The sequence below is a fragment of the Excalfactoria chinensis genome, chromosome 4 (assembly GCF_039878825.1).
Source record: "Excalfactoria chinensis isolate bCotChi1 chromosome 4, bCotChi1.hap2, whole genome shotgun sequence".
NCBI lineage: Eukaryota > Metazoa > Chordata > Aves > Galliformes > Phasianidae > Excalfactoria > Excalfactoria chinensis.
In genome coordinates this window covers 24,730,668-24,752,781 of record NC_092828.1, presented here as the reverse complement: position 1 = coordinate 24,752,781, position 22,114 = coordinate 24,730,668, and positions in this window count along the sequence as shown.

Below are 22,114 nucleotides of genomic sequence, written 5' to 3'. Positions count from 1 at the left end.
TCAGGGTTGGGTTGGGTTGGGGGGGGGGGGGGGAGAAGAAAACGGTAATTTAGTAATGTAGCTGTAATCCAGGAGTCACCCAACATAGAGGAATTGCCTGCCTTAAAACGTCCAGGCTGGCATTAAGTCTGCATTTGGAGTTATTCAAGCTTTTCACACCGTAGTGCCGGTAGGATGGGTTGTGTGTGTTACCGTTATGGCTGGGTGATAATGGTGAAGCCCTTTGCACACTTTTAACGTGCTATTTCTCTCCTCGTGTACTTCCCATCTCGTTAAGGCAGACACCCTTGTGAATACAAGGGAATCGCTCCATCCATGTAATCCCAATATGTGGAGGGCTCCGACACGAGATGCGGGCGGACCTGAGCCCAGCAAGCAGAATGCATCCTGTGCTCTGGGGCTCGTGGCTTGGTGTTGTTTATAAGGAGCCAGCATTTTCTCCTGCGTGCGGAACACTTTATAGCTCTTGGGTTATTCGAGTGTAGCAGTCTTAGCAGCCTCCTCGTACTGTGCGTGTATGATATGATTTGTGCGTATATGATTTAGCTGCGCGTCTGCGCCAGCGTGCACCAAACCGAGTGCGTGCGGGAGGGTGCTCAGCCAGGGGCTGTGAAGCGTTCCGTGTTGTAATTTGGCCTTGCAAAGCGGTATGATACAATGTTGCTGAGCAGAAAAGCGCACGATAGATTTAATGTAGCCAATTGTGTACTTTTGAAAAAAAGAGTAACTGTTCGGTGTGAGTTAATTTTGGATTTTTTCAGCATCTCTCTTTTAGGCTTTGTGCTGCATTCTTCTAGACAAATGCGTATTCCATGTGGGCCACTGTTCTGCTAAATGCTCTCAGTTCTCCTTTTGCAATCAAGATTATGTTGCTAAGGAGATTTTGCTTTTATTGGTGCCATTGATTTGTGTTAATACGTTTTGAATACCTCTCGGTATTCTTCCGTAGACAAGGCCAAAAGAAAAACTTCCCTGAGTTTCCCGATTTACATTACAAATGGAGCGGTGGTGTAATGAAGCCGATATAAAGTGGGCAGTTGAAAGGGAACTAAAGAAGGGCACTCAAGTGAGAAATGAAGAAATGTGCCGAGAGCGGTCTGCGGCCGCCTTCGGCCCAGCTGCAGGAGCTGGCTCAGGCCAGCGGCCGGGCAGCGCGGAGCCCGTGCCTCGTCCCCGCGGACCACCCACTCGCTGCGGAGGGCTCCCCGGATTACCCTGGCGCTTCCGACCACGGCGGGGCCGGCGGGCGGCCACAAAGCGGGGCCCCCGGGCCCCTTCCCAGCGCCCCGCCGATGGGGAGCGAGGCCCCGGCCCTGCGGAAGCGCTGCGGGCTACTCTCGTTCCGCACCCAGCGCGAGGGGAAGGGGCGGGGGGCGTTCGCACATCGGACGCGTCTCAGCCGCAGCTTAGACAAAAACCGGTTTTCGACAAAAACAAAAGCAAGCCATTCCCCCGTCCCCAACGACAAGCTGCCTTCATGCTCGGAGGTGGTTCTGTCGGAGAACGGCCCCAGAAGGGCATCGGGCTTACCACCCCTGTGTGCGTGGACAAGGCTTCTTCAGATGCTCTCCTTCCACGATACGTGGGAGGACTCAAAGACTTGGTCGTTTTGTATATGGGGAGGTTGAAGATTCACATCCAAAAGCCAACGAGCATGGCCATTCCTTCCAAGCAGAAATCTCCAGCCTGTGGTGACCTCAGGCCCACCCGATGTCAGGTTGACGTGGCTGCATGAAGGGCCTTGGCTGAGCAATGTCTGTGTTTGCCAAAGCAATAGTTGCCGAGCTGCAGGCATTTAAAGGTAAGGACTGTGCTGCCCAGCATCCTGGTGTCACAGGAAGCCCCATCCCATGTACCCATGCCAGAGCCGGGAAGGTTGCTGGTTTGGACACCTCATTTGGGTTGTACTTCTCCCCTGATTCACTGGCTAGGTGGTGGTAGCAGAAAAGTGCAGCCTTGACTCCTGCATTTGACCTTTAGAGAATTTCATGTATTTAATGAGTTTTGCTTGAAGATCTGAATCATAGAATCAGTGAATGGCCTGGGTTGAAAAGGACCTTAAAGATCATCTAGTTTCAACCCGCTGCTATGAGCAGGGTCACCAACCACCAGGCTGCCCAGAGCCACATCCAGCCTTGTCTTGAAAGCCTCCAGGGATGGGGCATCCACAGCCTCTCTGGGCAATCTTGGATAATTAATGAAATGTCACTGAAAGACATAACGATAGTTACTGTATCCAAATTCTGCAAGTGTCGTTTCAGCATAGCATCGTACTTGCAATTTTGTGCTGTTCTGTGTTAGCATCACAGTTCTAAGTGAAATCCATTGTGGTGTTCCTTGAATCTATCCCTAAAGACATTGTCTTTCATATCCTTTTCCATACCTTTTCCAATAAACTCTATGTAAAAGGCTGGATTTTATATGAGATAATGAGTTTTGAGGTTAATGAGGATAGGGCCCAGCATTCCTACTGTATTGTGTGCCACTGAATATACAGTAGAAATAAGAGAGGCAGACAATGTTTTAAAATCCTCTTTCATTTAGGCATTTTGTTTAGCATTCAGAACACAGCCACATTACATGATTAGCTGATTTTAATGAGTGTCCTCTAATCAGTTAAACGAGTGTGTGTGGAAAACCTAAAAAGATTACTTTATATTTGCAGAGACGGTCTGTTTACATTGTTATACCTCAGCTAAGAGGATACTTGGCATGTATGATGCATCTAAGAAAAAAAATGTGGAAGGCCAAAGAAACCTTGAAGACAATCGGATCCAGCCCATTCTCCCTTTCCCCATAATGCAAGCTCTGATGACTTAGTATTTTAATTAATGTCAACCCTTACCATCAGTGCTCATGGGAACAATCATTAAACCAACACAAAAACATTTTAAATGGCTGGCAACCTACCAGATACTGAGCTAAGCATTCCCATGGTAGAGTGGACAGTTTCATAGCCAATTCTGCTTTGGATTAAATACATTCTCGACTAGTACTGCCCTGAAAACCTATTATTTTCATACTAAACAATACAATATGGTTTCTAAGTTCTATTTTAAATTGTTTTTATATTTACTTCCCAATGCTGGTATCGATACTATTTATATTGGTGTGACTGAATTTTACTTTGTTGCTGCAAAGACTTGTTTTTCTTTTTCCTCCTTTCCCCCCCATTCTGGTTTCCTTGCTGCTAAACCAAAACCACACTTGTTTTTTCCCTCCCAGATAATTCACATGATCAGGCGCAGCCTAAACCAGCTCTGAAAATCGCTGGCTGAGTGATTTTTTAGAACAGGATGACTCATTTATGTATGCTTGGTTTTGCAAGGTAGGAAGTTGGGCACATTTCTGTCTATCCCTTGGTACTCTGCCCTCCTCATGGCTGCAATATTTGCTTACTAAGTGTACCAAGCAGCGTGATCTTTCCAATTCCTCGAAGGCTTTTTCCTCACTCCTATCTTCCGTGTTTCCTGTTTGCTCAAATCCTTTAAACATGCAGCTCAATGACAGGCTGTTAGTGCTGACTGGAGCCACACATAATGTGGCCACATGTTGTGTGAGCTTCGCAACTTGTCTGATAATTCGCCTCAGGCCTGACCTGAAATACCCTTGCTATTCTCATCCTTGTCCCTTACTGAGAGGAGGCAGACACTCTTGTCTGCTTGGTGAGTGTTGGGGAGGTCCAGATCCCTAGATGTGATGTCAGAGCCCTCAGTGAATCTGCCCAAGGAAGGAAAGAAGATGAAGCCAATGGTGTGGAGTGAGGAAAGGGAGGAGGGCAATGCTCATCCCTCTTCTGTGCTGTGCGTGGGGTGGGAAAACCCACCAATATGGCATTGGGTGCTGGTGTACCTTTTCCGTGGGGAGGCTACATGCTGCAAGGAAGCCCAAGTGGGCAGACAGGGAGAACAGCGTTCTCCAATCTTTGTCAGAGTTGCTGATGGCACTGAAACAGATATGAAAAGGAGGGAGATTTTGGTTGATATCACTTGGCTCAAAAAGGGCAGCGCATCTGAGACCAAACCGAGGATTACAGAAAACATAGTGAAACGTAGCGGCTCTGAGAATTTACTCATTAGAAGAAATGCTTGTTGGACAGAAAATAAATGAGTCTGGAGGAATCCAAAAGATGGAAAATCACAAGAAGAGTGCAGGTACACTGCTATCCAACAAAAGGCATTTGTTGGTGAACCGGATTTCAAGTGATGAGGTAATTTGCAATACAAGTACTCACAGTACATTGAGCTGTAGGATTGATGGGTTGACAGGGCTGGTCAGAGAGGGAAATACAGGAAATCTAAAAAGGCCATGGAAGCCCCAGCAACAAACAGTGCTAAAATAGTCTGTAAGGCCAAGAGCAGACTGGAAAGGGGGAACAAGAAAGTTTTGGGAGGGTGGAATTTAGGGAGAGCATAAAAATTGAAGGGTAGGGAAAAGCAGTGGATTTTGAGCAAGGGAGAACAAATAGCGCACACATGCAAAGAGTAAGTAAAAAAATAAAAAGTAAAGAGGAAATTCCAAAGACCAGAAAGGAAAGGATTTAGAGGTGAAATGGGGAGAGTTATGTGAATTAAAAGCATGGGGAGAAAAGTGACGTGGTCACAAAGAAAAGGGCAAAAAAAAAAAATGTAGCGTGGTCTCTCGTTGTGAGTAACAATGTGCAGTTTTCATATGGTCTCTTTGGGAATATCCTAAAGCCTTCAAAACATGGACAGCCTTGGAAACTTGGAAGACCGTTGTCGCTATCTGTGTTTCAGTGTATTCATTTTATAGGAAAAATGGGGACAATTGTTACTGTTCCCAATCGATGAATAAACTTCATATGCATGTCTTTCGTTGTTGGCTTTTTTTTCTTTAAATTCCTGGGAATCTTGTCACCATGAAATGCATCAGATATTGTGTCCCATCTATCTCAGCAATCAAGATCCACAACACACTCCTATGTTGTTTTCAGATCCTTGTCCAGCATTTCTTCATTCACTATTTGAATTCCCCAATGTGGGGGGATAGAGTGGCAGAAGGGAGGAAAGGCGTTTACATTTCATGAGTTACTGCAAACAGATTTCCCCATTAAACTGTGTCTTTCCTTGAGGATGAAGGGCTGTTTTCAAACACACTATAAGGATCTAATCACTTTTGGATTTTTTTTTTCCTTTCTTTCAGTTTATGACCCATATTACGAATACATGTTGTAAAATCTGTGGTTACTACAATGTCCAGAAAGACTCTGGCAAAGTCATCATCTGTTACATGAAGGTGAAATCTGTTGCAGACAGATTTCTCTAGCTGAGGCATGTAATTACACCAACAGAATGTTCATGCAGATTTCTCCCCTAGGAATAATGAAGAAATATACAGAATTTAGTATGCCACGTCAGCCCGCTGGCTTGGGACAGTTGTTCAGAGTGTTGAAAAGAACTGGGGCTGGGCAGATAGAGGCAGTTTAAAGTTGATGCACCTACATGTGTGACAAAGATCTCGTCTCTTCTTGTAATTCAACTATGAAGCGTCTGGTGCTCTCATTTACATAGCAAATAGAGGGTTCTGAGAAGTTCAAATTAGGCTAGCAAACATTTTTCTGTGTGTTTTACAAATACATGTGTTAGAGTTGGACCTTGTTCCAAAGAACGTGCAAGTAGTTAAACAAGAGAGGCAAACAACACCTGATGCAAGCATGGTATCCTGTTAGTTCCCTTAGAAATAACGATGCTTCTCCATCATTTACCCCTGCTTATTTCAAGTGTGCCAAAGCTAGCGCTGCCTGTCACTGCTACTGCATACCAAGCATCTCTGTCACCCTCACAGCAAGGGTTTACTTTGGGATCTGTGTGTTAATCAGCAGGATCTTTCTGCGGTGTTCTTTTCTTTTCTGTTTTTTGTTGGTTTTTTTTTTTCTTCCTTCTAAGAAGCAATTATCTTTCTCAGGTCTAGTATGAATAAAGTGAAAGAGGAAAGAGAGAGAACAGCTGACACAAAAAGCTCAGGACAGTTTGTTTTTCTTCTCCGAATGCAAGGCGTCTCACCACTGAGAAGTTTTGCTTCTTTCTAGCAAAGTACAGATCTCTTGCTTTTCCCCATTCAGGTTAGTTGAATGTTAAAACTGATTTGAAAAAAGATCCTTTTTTTCTTTTTTCCGTAGTCAGCAGAGAACTGACTCAGCATCCCAACAACAATGCATTTAGAGCGGGCATTAGTTTTGAAAATGTTGATTCAACTCCGTGAGAGACCATGGCAACAAAGATAGGATGAAGACCTTTGAAGAAACCTTTGAATACTGTTTAGAAGAAGGAGAATGGATAGGAAAACAGAGGGAAGGAGAGTAGGATTCATTTGCTTCTTAGCAATGCTACCGTTTTAAGGGGCAGTACTAATTCCTATAATAGATTTCACTCCTGGGCAAAGAATGCTAGCGAAAAGCCTCAAATGAGCGCCACTTCCCATTGAGATAATGTCTAGGGTTGTAGGGAGGCTTTTTTTCCCGTGTTTGTTTTGACAAGTAGATTCTTTTGCTTTATCTCTCTTAAACAAGAGAAGTTTTAAGGCTTAAAGATTTGAGCCCTCTGAGAAATCAAAACTTCAGCCTTTGAGATTGCACTAAGTATATTTACTCAAGATTTATGACAAATCCCACAGAAGGAAGGAGAATGCTTAATACAATTCAAATAGGCTGAACTTACCATCTAAATAAGGACTAATCTACTGCCCGCCTGTGCTTCCCTAGGAAGAGACAGCACCACTCTTGGTGTAAAACAATAGGGGACTTCAGGGAAATAGAAAGTCTGAGAATCCTCAGTATCTATTCAGGGGTTGTCTCCTTTTAACTGACATTTCAAAAGTTATGCCCGCTCATGACAAGTGCAGTTTTTGGGTTTTGCAACTTTCATTCTTTTTATGATTTTCTGTCCGTGCTAAGAAATTCCTATAATACCCTATCTGCTCTAACTATAAAAGTGGGAGAATTTTGATCAAAGGAAGCTATTTTAACAGCTGTCTTTTAAGGCAGCACACGCAGATCTCTTGGCAGCTTCAGCTATTAAGTTTAGAAGAAAACAGAAGTCTTTGCATGTCTGAGGTGTCAAAAATATTGAATATATTATCTTTCCTTTGGGATCTCAAAGCCACTGTCAGGCAATAAAAAAGCCCTGCAGCAGGAACCCTTGATTTAGTTCAAAGAGATTGGAATGATTGCTTTTGTGTGGTGTTTTGTTTTCCAAAAGCGTTTGTAACCTGCCCTATCCAGCTATTTGTTGGCAGAAATAGAATTTTATTTTCTTGGATAAATATGGTCTTGGATTAGTTACAGGAGACAAGGAGGGCCCATTGCTCTTTTTGCTGAAGCAGAGAAGAGGTACTCCCCTCCCATTACCTTTTCACAGCCAGGGGAAATGAACACTTCCATTATGCTGGACAATGAGGAGCAGGAGTAGCAGGTGGTGACTGCTACTAATCAGGAAGTTAAGTAATAGCAGTACTTGAGCACTTTCTAAAGAATTACTGTTTATGGGAAGATTTGTCTTCTATCTGGGCACCACTGGAAGGAAAACAGAGAAAGAAAGATGAAAAGGTGCCTATTAGTTAAAGATTTTCCATCCCCTCCCCAGCTCCTCACACACATGTACACGCGCTGCCCACTGCCCTCCCTCTCCTGCCCCAAATGTTCAAACCACTCCAGCAGACAACTGGTAAACCCATAAGAACAGATCCTTCACAACCTGAAAAGTCCAGCTAGAGTCTAGGCACAACCTGCTGCTTGACTGACTTGGCACACTTAGACATCTAAGCCCTCGACCTTCAACCATGCTTTTTGGCTTGAAGAAAAGAAAGCTATTATTGACATTTTCATGTATTACCCGAGAGATACCCATAAAGCATGGATTTACTGAAGAGAAACAACTGTACATCCCAAACTCTTCTCTGTAAGGTACCACAGTGCTAATGTGCCGTTATAGAAGTTTTGTCTGGTTGACTGACAAATCTCATCATCTTCACAGTTGACTTGAGGAGTTTTCCACATCTTCAAATATGAGTGACACTGTTTCAAACCTTTCTTTTATCTGTCTCTTGCAGCTTTTTCTAGTCTCAGGTCAACAATGACACATCACTCAGGCACATAAATGTAAAAGTAAATCAAATTTGATACACAAATCAAATACTGAGCTTTAGAACTGCCAAACTCATGAGCTCCATGAGAATCCCAGCAACCCACAGGCTGCCCTGAGATCCCAAGGGGATTCAGAGCCAGGACCCAGCAGGCTGTCCCACGGACTGTGCTGCTTTTTGTGTGGAGAGAAGAGTGAGTAAGCAGTGGACTCACCGTGACTTAGCACTGCCTCACTCCCACTGAGGAAAGGCTTGGGCATGTATTTCATACTCCCTCTTGAATTTAACCACAGGTCACAGCTACCTCAAGCGTATTAGGAGCTCTTGTTTGAGGTTACTTTTTTAGATGGTACTCCGTGGGGCTGACATTTTTTTTCATTCTTGGATCAATACAGCACGTGCCAATCCTTCATGTCATGAACCACATTTTTGCAGGTCACACCTCTGAACTAATGTGTTTTCTGCAAATTAATTGTGACCCTGGGCTTTGCTATGCTGCCAGCATGTCCTGGAAGCATAAAGGACTGTCCTACAGATCGCCAAGAACAAAGCTCTCTACATCTGCAACAGCTCCTCCAGGACAAAACCTTCTTTTAAATACTGTTTGCTCCAGCCATTTTAGTGCCACTGTTTGCTTTCTTACGTGTTGACATTATGGCTTATCTTCCCCCGAACATTTTTGTCTGAAAGATCATTATTTTCTTTTCCAAGAAGCCCATGAACAGACTGATTGTGCTTCATCAATTCTAAATTTTGACTGTCTGCCAATTGCTTCCTAATCTAAAGCCAATCAAAATTTAAGAAGATTCAGAAAACAGTGAAAGAGGAGCACATCCACTTCAAAAAGACTGCCCAACTCTTTGCTGTTGTTGTTCCGTTTTGTCTCAGACCCTATAATGATGGCTTTCAGCATCTTGGCTCCCCTCACAGGCCCTTGTTTAAAGCCCAGTGCTGCACCCACCCTTCCCCAGGACTGGGGCACAAGCACACTGTTGTGATGCTCAGAGTTTGCATTCCAACCCATGCTGGCTTCCGATTCCTATCTCAGGAACCCTTGTCAAGAGAGATACCTTCTATAGTTCCCTTTAGGAGGGTGACTTTTTACACCATCTAATAGTGATAAAACAAGGGAGAATGGCTATAAACTGAAAGAGGGTAAATTTAGGTTAGATGTTAGGAAATAAATTCTCTACTCAAAGGATGGTGAGGCACTGGCACAGCTGCACAGAGAAGCTGTGGGTGGCTCATCCCTGGAGGCAATCAAAGCCAGGTTGGATGGGGCCCTGGGCAGCCTGAGCTGGTGAGTGGCAGTCCTGCCCACAGCAGGGGGTTGGAACTGCGTGGGCTTTAGGGTCCTTTCCAGCCCAAGCCATATGTGTGCCCCCAGTGGTGCAGTGGTATAAAGTGCTGCTTGCAACACCAGAGGCCCAGGGTTCGAATCCCCCCTGTGTCACAAGTGGTAGAAGTACTGCTCTGCTACACAGAAAGGCTCGAATCCTGGGAGTTGGACTTGATGATCTCTAAGGTCCCTTCCAACTCACACGATACTGTGATATGACTGAAACATTTTCCAAGCCAAGTTCTATGATATGATTCTGTATGTGTGTGTAAGGACTTCTTTTTCACAGCTACTGATTATCATAGCATGACTTGGAAAAGCTGTAGGAAGGCTTTGTGTTTTTGTAGATGTTTGGTTTTGTCTGTTTTAATGGACTAAAGATAAATCGACCTATTGGTTTCAGATATTTCATGACTAAGACTCACCTAGCTGCATGCCTGGGAACTAATAAGTTCCATTGGTACACAAAATAACTCAGGTCCAATGCTGCATTGCTTTTTGGGACCAAAATTATTCATGCTTTAACACCATTGACATCAAGATGATCCCACAAGGATGAATTTGATAAAGTTTTCATAAAAAAAAAAAAAAAAAAAAAAAAAAAAAAAAGGAAGTTCAGCAGAAATCATAAGAAGAAATGTAAAATCCTAGAGATGTATCTCAGATTTTCAGGCTGAGCTGCTTTTCTGATTGTGGGACCTACATCTTCTGAACAGGTAAAGGTGAAGTTGCTGCTTGCATGAGCAGAACTGTTTGCCTCTGTTGTCGCCAGGAAACACTACACATTGGACGGTGGGCAGGGAAATTCCTGGTTTACACTGATGCCCTGATTTCTCTTCAGGCTCACAATGGCACCTGGAAGATACACTGCAAGTGTTTGTAGTCAATTTTTGTTCCAAACTAAGAAAAAATAATGACAGCTGTGATTTTGTATTTCTGAAGACCTTGTTAAATATCCAGTATTTCAGTGCAGTTCATTTAAGAACAAAAGCTTTGGAAAATGTTATTTTTTGAAGGTTTAGAGGCTTCTTGTCTTCTCTGTGTCAATGGTTTGGAAGGTATTTTGGCTTTGGAGTTAGAAAAACAAACAGCAAAATGGAGATTCTGCTCATGTAAATGTATTAGGTACTTTCACAATATTCCTTATACTGAAGAAAGGAGCTTGGCAACAGGCAGAAGACAAACATTACGAATGTTTACCAATTAACAGTGCTAATAATGAATGCTGTTATTACTACAGCTGTTGAAGGTGACAACACATGCTGCTGGGGTTCACTTTGGGGGCTGTAATAGAGGGTTCTGTGTTTACTCTGTGCTATGTGTGTGAATAGAGGCAAGCCAAAAGGGCAGCTAGTAGACAGCTTTGGCTCTGATAAATCAAGTTCTGTACACAGAAGGTGGGCATGCATGCTGAAGCAGCAGAGTCAAGGTGGAAAACTACTTTTCAGAAACCAGCTTAAACCATATGACTGCATCTATGTCCCTTAGGAGAGGAAAGAAGAGCTGCTCCCACTGCTTCTCTTCTGCCAAAGTCTGAATGAAAAACATTGCCCAGGGCAGGTGCCAGTGTCCAGAGGAGGATTTCCAGACTGTGAGACTCAGCCTCAGGGAGGGAAGATGACCCAGAGGGGTCTGCATTGCTTCAGTGTTCCAACAGTGCTGCCTTTGGTTTCTCTCTGGTCAGTGCACTGGCAGCTGCAAACTCTGTTCAGGTACTCCTAACTCTCTCTTTACAATGTGTTAGACTATTTTCTGCAGGAAATATGGTGTCTTATTCAGGAATGTAGCTCTGGAAAGCATAAACTAGAAGTTATGAGTGGCAATGAAGAGTATAATCCTTGTGGTTCAGGCTGAAAGCCAAGGGAGATGTACTGTGACTGTGCATGGCTTGTTCTAGGAAATCAGGCTAACCCCTCCTATTTTTTCTTAGTGTTGACAATGGCTAAATGTAGAATAAAAGAAGAGCACAAAATACCAAGAAAAGTAAAAAATGGGTGACTTCAGTTGTAGTTTAATTTTCAGCAAAATGAATATGGATGGCCCCAAAGTATCTCCTAAATAAGTATTATTATTTTTAGATATATTTAAAATAATAGTTTGTAGAATGCTGTCTAAAAGTGCTAAGCTGAAAAGAGGACTAAAGTTATAAAGTACTTAAGACCAAATTATATAGGTCTGAAAAGAGCACAGGAGGAGACAGTGTTTGGACTTGACGATTTAGCGGTCTTTTCCAATCTTAGCGATTCTATGTTCCTATGATTTTTCCATAGAATTAATCGACCTCAATCAGTGTTAAGGATAACTATTTTTCCTGTAATGGAGCATTATGTAGCATAACCAGATCTTGTAATATAGAGAAGTCAGAAAAACTGGAGGCACAGAAAGGCTGAGTTTGTTTTCTTTGGAAGAGTCAGCTTTAGCGCATCTCTGGCAGCAAACAGCAGAGTAGTTGGGCTCTTGTTCACTTCTTTCACTGTGCTCTCACCCTCCTGCAAGAACTCTTTCCTCCTCTTACCTATTGCTGTCTTTCAGGCTGTTATCATCGCCTTTACAAAAGCTTCATTAAGCACAACTTTATTTAGGAAAAAAAAAAAAAGAGATGAAGTTGCCCTTGCAGCAGAAATCAAACATGAACCGGTAATGTTCCAAGGAGCACAGAATTTCCTAATTGCATTGCCAAGCTAACCAGTAAGATAAAATGCAGGGCTGCTTTAAATCGGTGTTCAGTTAAGGGATATTTTGCAGTGATGTCTGGGAAAGACCAACACCTACTCTCTCAAATAATAACTTTATAAAAGTACTAAATTTACTACTGTATGAAAAATCTTGGCTTACTTTAGCATTGTGAGAAGTACAAGATATCATTTTAGATGTAGTTTAGGTGGTTATGAGTATAGCATATCTGATATTGATGTACAATATGGTGGGAAGAGTGCTCTCATTAGGATCCAGACATTAAGAAAAATTAATGTGTGAATCGTCCACCTACAGCCTTAATTGAACTGAAAGGTTACTAGGCTGCACAAACCACCAGCATCATCTAAAGAAGGGAAAAGAAACAAATGTTTAAGTCATTGAGCATCCCACACACACTCCACTCGTTAGTTCCACTCAGCCTGTACTAACACTGCAGTTGTGCATCAGTGATGTGCTGTGACCATCTGGCTTCCCTTGGAAGGACATGTGGACAGCTTATCTTCAAAGATACAGCACTAACAGCTGTATCAGGCTGAAGAATGGAAAATAGATCTAAGTTCATCTTCTTCCATGAAGGACCAAATGACCCGCATTTGGCAGTGCTGTTTTAAATGAAGGCACTTAGGTTAGATCTTCATATACCTCCCTGTCTCTTTGTAAAATGTGCTATACATCTGATTTTAGTTTAAAAACACCAGTTATAGAGTGCATCCATAGGACATACTGGCAGATGGATATTCTTTCCCTAGCTAATGAAAATGAGGAATACTCTGTAAAAAGTTAGAAAAATTACCCATTAGAGACCATATGATCTTTAGCTTTCTCTTCCTACTAAATGCTAAATAATTACTGTGAGATGTTTACGACTGTCCTTTAACTCTTGCAAAGTTACATCCACAGCATTAAGAAAACAGCTTTCGACAGAAACGTAGAATTTCCTTTTCAAATCAAGGCCATACAACCCATTCAGTTCTGAGAGGTATTGCATTGCTTCCTAAATTACTCAGTGTCTTTACTTCCTGCTTACCTGTTGTGAAACTAATGTGTTCCAGAAAGGTCAGAGTGACTTGAGCATCTGAATTCCTGCAGAGAGCAGGGGGGTGAAGTACTTTTTAATTATTTTGACTCTGCAAATGATACGAAACCAAGGACATGGTGAAAGGACTTCATATCAAAATGTGTGCTGCTTCATTCATCACAAGAAGGGACTGTGAATCAAACTGAGATTTGATTCTTTCTGTCTCTTGGCTGTGGTATTATTTTTCCCCATTCATTTTCTGTGAAACAGGAAATTACTTGTCTACTCCCTTAAGAGAACACCTTCATGTAATCTGCTTTGTTAAATGACTCCTAAAGATTAATTCTCTTTGTGAAAGCATATCCACAGGGAAGATGCTGAGTGTACACTTGCCACTAGTAAAGTACAAGGGACATGCACAATTGTCCACTAAATATTATAAAATAAAAGAGAGAAATGATTTTCACTTTTTAAAGGGCAGTTCCACTGTTACCTGCATATAAATGGCAGTGGTATCATATGGTACTGAATAGGTCACAGTGCAGGGAGCTTGCAGTGGTTTTACAGTTTCTGGTCAGACTTCCTACAGAAATGTGTATGCATCTGTATAAATGGCCTTTGTAAAATGATCTTTCCAGTGTCAAACTTCCAAGGAGACATTATTCAGGCAAGATCACTCCCTGCACCTAACCAGAAGACAGAAAGATGAGGAGATGGGCATTCATAACACTTTGCTAAGTGATTCCTTTTATCTTAAGGCATTCTCTTCCTTCTAAGCACCAGTATGAGCAGCGTGCATGGCAACTACAGATGTATGACAGTGCAATGGAAAGATAAAGGGCAGGTAGAAAAAATTCCTCTGATCTTTTCTTATCCCTCCATCTGTAGGGTGCCCTGGATAAGCAAATGGAATAAACAAGATATGCAGATCCACCTCCAGAGCAGCTTTCTGGAGGCATGGCTGTCACCAGGCCCAGCTGGCATTTCCCAAAGGAACCACCACTAGCTTGCACATCCAAATGCAGTATCTTCTGCTGTATTGACACACATGGTTTTTTTTTGGTTTGTTTTCTTTTTAGAGGAGACTCTCCTCCAACCCCTCAGCAACTAACCACAGGGCCTTTCAGAGAAATAGATCAAATGTCACAGTGGCAGCTTAAACACACACCTTTCTCCCACATCACTTGTCCTCCCAATGCCCCCAAGCCCAATTGGTTATATAAACCCTAAGATCCTTCCACTCCTAGTTTACTTCTTAAGTCATAGACTAGCTTACTTTGGACAGAACCTTAAAGATTCTTAAAGACCCCCCACCATGTACAGGGTTAACAACCATTAGATCAGTAAAAGCTAACTGGGAACTGAACTCAGCTGCTCCTCATTCCTGAGGTAATTGCAGGCATTTCTACAGCTGCTTCAGGGATGTCTGATGCTTCAAATGTGTAGTGGTAGGGTAGTGCTTAGTTTCTAAACTTAGGCTTGTTGCTAGCATAACTATGGTTGGTTTTCTTACTGATGCTGACAGGATGAAAATGCCTTGGTGCTAAATGCTGTTTCTTTCACAGGAAGAGACTCTTCACATCTGCAGCAGACGCTGAAGGTACAGGCTTTATTATCAAGTGTGTTGCTAATTTGTTATTAGACACATATGGTACATTCATTAGGAGTTAACTTGAAAATGTTTTTATCATTTGACTTACTTTTGCAACCTCTTGATCGTGGTGTAGAGACAGCAAAGAAGAAGCAATTGAACCCTTGCTCTGAATGCTTCTGAAAGTACTTAAAGCTGTTTGATGTGATGTTTTATTTCATGTCAGGGTTTTAGATTTAGAAGTTATATCTAGCAGTCCAGGCAATATTCAGTAGCTCTGATCATAACATCAATAGCTTTTATTTTTCTTCTGTGTAACTCACAACAGTCCCTGACAGCGTCGAGTTCTGCAGCGCTGCTACAAACTTCATTTCATACACTTGGAAGGCCAGGATCCTGGGGACTGAAGGCTGTAAATATAGACAGAATGCAATAGGCACATTAGAGCTTCTAAGTGGTTCTGTATGAGAAATGACTCAACCTTTGCTAATTTAGAATATCTGTTTTAGGGTCCTATATATTTGCTCAGCAGAAGTCTTAGCCGTAGTCTCCTTAAAGTTGGACCTCTAAATGTCATCTAGTCCAAAATCCTCTGCAATGAACAGGGGTATGCACAGCTCAGTCAGGTAGCCCAGGGCCTGGTCCAGACTCAACTTGGAAGTCTCCAGGTATGGGGCATCCACAGCATCCACCCCATCTCTGGGCAGCCTCACCATTCCCACTGTAAGAGACTTCTTCCTTATGTCCAACTTAAATCTACTCTTTTTAAGCTTGAAACCATTTTGCCTTGTTCTATCACAACAAGTCTGGCTGAAGAGTCTGTCCCCGCTTTTCCCTGTAGCTCCCCTTTAGATGCTGAAAAACCACTATCAGGTCACCTTTGAGTCTTCTCCAGGCTGAACAGCCCCAGCTCTTTCAGCCTGTCCTCATAGCAGAGATGTTCCATCCCTTAGATAATTTTTGTGGCCACCTTCTGGGTGCCACAGGTCCATGTTTGTCCTGTACTGAGGACTTCACATCTGGATGTGGTACTCCAGATAAGATCTCACCAGCACAGAGTAGAGGAGCAGGATCACCTCCTTCTACCTACTGGCCATACTTCTTTTGATGAAGCCCAGGATATACCTCTGTCCACCTAGAAATGGTTCTGTACATCCCCCAAAGTATGCTTTGTTCTTCCCTCAACAATTCTGAAAGCTGTCTGGCAGCATCTTCAGTCACTGTGTGGGAACTCGCTCCTCTTCAATATTTGTATGCTACTTGAAAAGGTAAAGGAAAACTAATTCTTCAGCAAAGAAATGGTTGTTTTCTATGAAAAAAATGAAAGAAGTATCATAGTATCATAGTATCATAGTATCGTGCGAGTTGGAAGGGACCTTAGAGATTATCGAGTCCAACTCCTGGGATTCGAGCCCTTCTGTGTAGCAGAGCAGCACTTATGCCACTTGCGCCACAGGGGGGATTCGAACCCGGGTCCTCCGGGTTCATGCTGAAGTTGGTGCAAACAGTGGTAATTTCACTACAATATGTATGTAGCTCACAACATAATTTAGCACTCGCATTTCTCTTCTAGTTGATTATATAATTACATTTAATGCTTAAGGTAATAAAATACTTTTAAAAATCTCTTATACGTTTATCCAATGTTTGTCAGTACTGCAAAAAGCAGTGATTATATTTTAGTTATAATCACAGGGTAAAGTGCTCCATAGGGATAGCTAGAACAACTTGTCACCTACTGTCCGTGCATCTGTGTGAGCTGCACATCTTGAAGGAAATGGCTTTCCTTCCCCAGACGCATGGCTCTGTACATGTTAAGCAAATTCACTGCTGGGGAGAAAAGGGAATTAATCCCCAATATCAATATGGGAGAAGTCATGTTCTCAGGCACAGCGTGCATCTGATCAATGAGTAATTCTTGAGTAAACCCTTACTTGGAAATATTACAGATAAAAGCCTTTCAAAAAAAGAAAGAAAAAAAAAATAGAGAACTCATTCTCCTATTTTTGGGATAAAGTACTCCCACGTGTGTCAAGAGATCCATTTCTAGGTGGACCTCCTGAAGTTATTCCAGTATAATTCACTTCCAACTTATATAATACATTAAAATATCTCATCTGCTAGTCGCTGTCCAAACTGACCCAGAGATGCATACTGAGGACTGCTTTATAAGGAAAACTTGGTTGAGCACAGAGAAACAGATGTTTCCTGCCTAGTAGCATGAAGCGCATTAGCGTGTTGGAAAGCCATCTACAGTTGATGGAAGGACATCCAGGATTGCAGTTGCTATGATATTTCTCCCCAAGCAGTTTCAGGACTAAAGATTTTGATTGTTAGCAGCTTTAGAAAGGAACTGGCATCCATTGTGGATGCGATTGCAAAAGCAGATTGAGAAGGAGAGAGGATGATGACTGGCTCAGAAAAGGGTAGTGAGTGACTCCAAGATGAGGGAGTTGGTCTCAATTACTGTCAGTCCTGGGGGATGCTGCATGGCATGGCTGCATGGGTGTAGGCCTGCAGAGATGCCACGGTTTCCCTGTTCTGAGGTGCCTTGGGAGTCCTTGAAAACCCAAGCTTAGGAGTTCAGTGACCACAAAAACAGTATAAATAAAGGGGAGAGGGGGAACAAAAGGACTACAGTCTTCCAAAATGTGGCACTGCTGTGTGTCATGTTTCCTTCTGCTTAACACAACCTCCATGTGCATAACGAGGGTTAAAAATATGCATATTCCACTCACCCAGGGAGGGCCTGTTTCTATTTGACCTCCAGCATCTTGGAAAGCATGGAAGAATATTCAGTGTTTCTCAGGAAATACAGAAAAAGTTAACGAAGCTAAGAGACACGGAGCTACATGTGGCAAGAGGCTTGTGTTGTGGATGTGTTTTTGACTATTTCTCTATTTTATTGCATGAATAACTTCAGAAAGCTGATTCTCTATATGGTATAGAAATTACAGATTTACTTAGGTTTTTCTGTTTTGTATTTGTTTTCCAGAGACAAATGTGACTTCAGATAACTTCAGTGACAGAACAGGGCAGAAGAGTGATGGGTTCAGGAAAGGTAAGTCTTGACTTCATTAGTACTGTATGCAAACATAGTGACTCATGCAGTCTGCAGCTCTCACTTAGAGGAATCATACAGGCGGCTGTTGGCTGGAAACTGAAAAATTAATAGAAAGCTAGTGGGCAGATCAGCACCCTGTAATCACTGCTTGAACTGATTTCTAATGAGTTTAGATTTTCTGTCAATCTTCTCTTCCCACAAGGCTTCCTGAGAGAGTCTGTGCAAAATGAAACCAAGGAAGGAAAAAGCGTACTGAAAGCCTATGAGTGTGCGCAAAGTCTTCTGCATAGCGGTTGGTGATGTGGTGTGTGATGATATTTGGAAAATGCTCAAAAAAAAGTGTGATAGTGGCTGTAGTGTAGGATCTCCTTTGAGAACAAGGAGTAATTTGAGCATCATGTATACATTTTGTGTGTGAATGAAAACATTCAGGTAATTATTGCTTTCACTGATTTGTGGTCACATTCTTTTAAGAGCTGAGTATTAGATAGCTGATAAAACTGCATGACATGCCTATATTACATTGAAAATAAGTCTGATTTAGGAATGAGAATAGCACTGTTTCATTTTTACCCATGAATGCTGAAGTGCGTGTGCTTTAGGTGTGCTATACTGCATGAAGAAGAGGTCGCAATTGGGAAGCTGCTTAGCAGGATTAGGTGACTAGAAAACTGTTGTTTTTAGACTCAGGTTTTCTGTTTATTCAATGTTTTGTATGGGCGAGAAAACTGGAAATGAATTGGACACCAAGGGGTTCATGAAGAGAGGAGGCTGTTCCTGACATCCTAATGGGGCTGGTGGAGTTTCATGAATTACTACCAATCATTTCACTTCTTAGGTTTTCTGGGGAAGGCCAACACAGTTGAATGTGCTTTTAATGGGCTGCAGCTCTTTGTGATCCTGTGACCTCAAATCCTCCCAACTCTGTATGAAGGAGAAGGCTGCCTCTGAGTGAGATGATCTGTGCAGCTCTGGAACTGTGCTCACTGCAGATTTGTCCTTTCAGATATCACATATCAGATGAGAGCAGATGAAGCCTCTTTCATGTTAAGGAGTAAGATGAAGTCTGGAGAGGCTAGCAGGTGGCTTGATAAGAGAATACAGACCTTTATTTCTAGACCTGGCTTTTCAGTAGTGCAGTGAGCTACTGGATCCAGTAGATAGCAGTTCTTAATTTAGGGCAATAATTGTGAATTTGAAATGATGCAGATATACTTTTATTTATTTTTTTTTTTAAATGGCTCACAAATCCCTAAAGGAAAATAGGGGAAAGAACACTCTGTTAGCTTCCATTTCCAAACATTAAGATATTGCTGTGATTGCACAACCTCTTCTCTTCAAAACAGTCACAGTAGATCCATTACAGACTGTTTTCTGCTCCTGGTTTTCTTCAGGTCAGTGACTGAAGAGACATCAGTGGTCTGTGTTGGGGAAGGCTTAAAGGTCTCCTGTATTTGCTTGAAATTTGCTTTCTGCTATTCATAGGGGCTCCCATGGTATGTAATATTAGCATGGACAATGTAGCTGCTGCCTTGAAGGGTCAGTGGTGGCTCATTTGTGAAAGTCCTTTTCCACCCATGGTCAGGATAATTCCAGTGCTCTGTCTGGCTTGGCTCTGCTCTCATTTCCCAGGATGGGGCAGCTCTTCTTCAGTAACCTCAGATCTTGTTTCAGGCTACCGGTTCCTGAAGTTTCTTAGTTATTTGTCATGTTTGCACAGAAGACTGCAGATGGGAATAATTTCTTGAATTCTTAAATTTTCCAATGATTCTTCTACTAACTTATTTGCCTTGGCATAGTGAGCACTCACATAGATAGAAGGAAAAACTCCCTAAGTTATCTGCCTAAATTCCCGGTGCACACTGAGGTTTGCCTGATTCCAGTTTGGCGTGGTGGCAGAGGTCCCACACTGGGCACTGACAATGGAATGGGTGAGGCTGCTGCCTGGAGTGATGCTCAGCCCTATGAGGTGGCTGACATCCAGCATCTTTGTACCCAGACTGGGCACAGGGGTGGTAGCCAGCACCGCCCAGCCCGACATGTACAGCCAAGGGCGGGGAGCTCCTCCAGCAGCTGTGGGAGGGTGCTGTCAAGCACAAAGGCAGTAGTGGGAGGAGGTAGGGCTGTCATGCAGAAACTTCACTTTCTGAATGGTGTCAGGGGACAAAGGTAATTTCATATACTGCATAGAGCACGTGAAATCTGTAGAGTCATCAGGGCTCTGATCACTTAAAATGATATCAGTCCTGCATTACTTAGGAACAGTTTATGCATGCACCCGGGTGTGTTACATTTATGACAGTTTTATAAGTCTTTCAACAAATTACTGCAATTAAAGGGAATCAACTGCCACTTAATGTGGTATTAAAACTGCAAAATTATTCCAATAGTTATCATAATTATGGCGACATGAAGTTATTTCTGTTTGGTTTTGTTTCTTTGTAAATGAGATTTAAGTATTGTATCCCATGAAGATGGCATATCTAACTGTGTGACTACCAGGTGCATGGATTCTGTTTGTGTGCTAATCCCTTGCTGGCTCTGAGCTCTTTGGCAGCCAGGCATTTCCTGGGGTGAAGGAAATAACAGGCAGCTGTCCCTTCAGTTCCAATGAAAAATGAGATATGGCAGATAATGTCTGTCTTCTTCGGGACATGCTTCTTATGGTTCTCCCAGCTTACTCAAGTAACTGCTTCTAGCATATTGCTCGTGGAGAACCTGGATGGACTTCAGGAAGCAAATTTGCAAACTGTTTGCTGCAGAAGAGTGCAGTACTTTGCTATAAACACTTTAAAGGACTATTTAAATGGGAAAATGGTGGTTAAGTTGTTGGAGATGGGCTGTTTATTCCCGTACTACTGATTTATTTATTTATTTATTTTCCACTAAACTATATCTGTGCAGTAAGAACAGCTCCTTCTGGATTCTGACCTTCCACCTCTAGCCCTTGTCACCTTAGGAACTGAAAATGAAGGGCATATTGCATATCATGCATTGAGTTTTCTGGATATCGCTTGGCTTAGTGACTTGCTGGATTCAATTTATTTGTAATGGAAGTTAATGCCCAGAGTGGTATGGAGCTGTTTGTGCCAGGATGAGTTTTGCCTGTCATTCTTGTTCAAGTTCTTCTCCTCTTGAACCTCCCCTGTGAAGTAGGGCATTTCCAGAGTTAATTAGTGCAGTTTAAACTTTGAAATCTCTGGATGGATGTTAAGTACTACGAGAAGACAATTTCAATTTCAATTTCAAATGGTGAAACACTCTGTAGCAGCCATCGCATAAAGCTGGCCATTTGATGTTGCATGGAATCAATCCTTTGATGTATGGATATTAAGTAGCTAATCCTGATTGCAAAACTTCTTTACAGATAAATCTATTCATTTAGGGAAGAGCAATCTCTGCATCTCCACTTTCATCCTCAGCTGCAGGTCTTGTAAGCCAAGGAAGAATGATTTATTTGCAAAATATGTGTTTCTATATCACAGTTCGTTTGACCTTTTTATATCTCTTTAAACTTAACTATACTGTTTAGGTCTGAGATGAACTAGTGATGCACTGTCACTAGGCTGTACTGTGTGACTTTAGCAAACTTACATCCAAATCCAGCTTATTCTTCTATCAGCCTTTCTGACGTTTGCACTTTTGCCAGCTTACAGCCCTTCACTGTGCAGTGTGTAGGGTGGAGTTCACTATCATTCTGAGTTGTAGTGGTGTGATACCCGAAGGCCGAAAAGCTCTCATATTAACAGTGTTGGCTAATTCAGCAGCAAAGCAATTATTCCCTTTGGAGATGAAGACCTGTCTTCAGATGTAATTAACTTATCTTTCCCTAACATGTATTTGATATTGCCCTAGAAAGCTAAGAGAAAAAATTAAACAGTATGGGGTTGCTTCATCTAAAGTTTTAGGACTATTCCTCTTAATTTCTTCCAATGTTGATTAGCCAATACTTCTTTTTTCCTTTCAAGCAAACAATCCAAAAAACCCTTGTGAGTATACCTATGGGCAGGATACAAATCAAAAGAGGGAAGGGGTGGGCTTTGAGCCAGATCTGATAAATGAGTGGAGAAGAGAAGCAGAAAGGACTTGCCAGCTACTGAAGTCCTTGGAGCTGATTTAATACTGATGTCAGGCACTCCTTCAAATGTGGGCAAACAGCCCATAATGTAAACTCTGGGGATGGAACTGAAATTGGTGGTCACTTGCATGTCTTGCGGCATAAAAGCAAACTTGTGGTTAAAGCTTCTGTCAGGGGATTAAGAAGGTCTAAAGTTGAAAGCAATGATCTTCTAGGAAAAAATAACA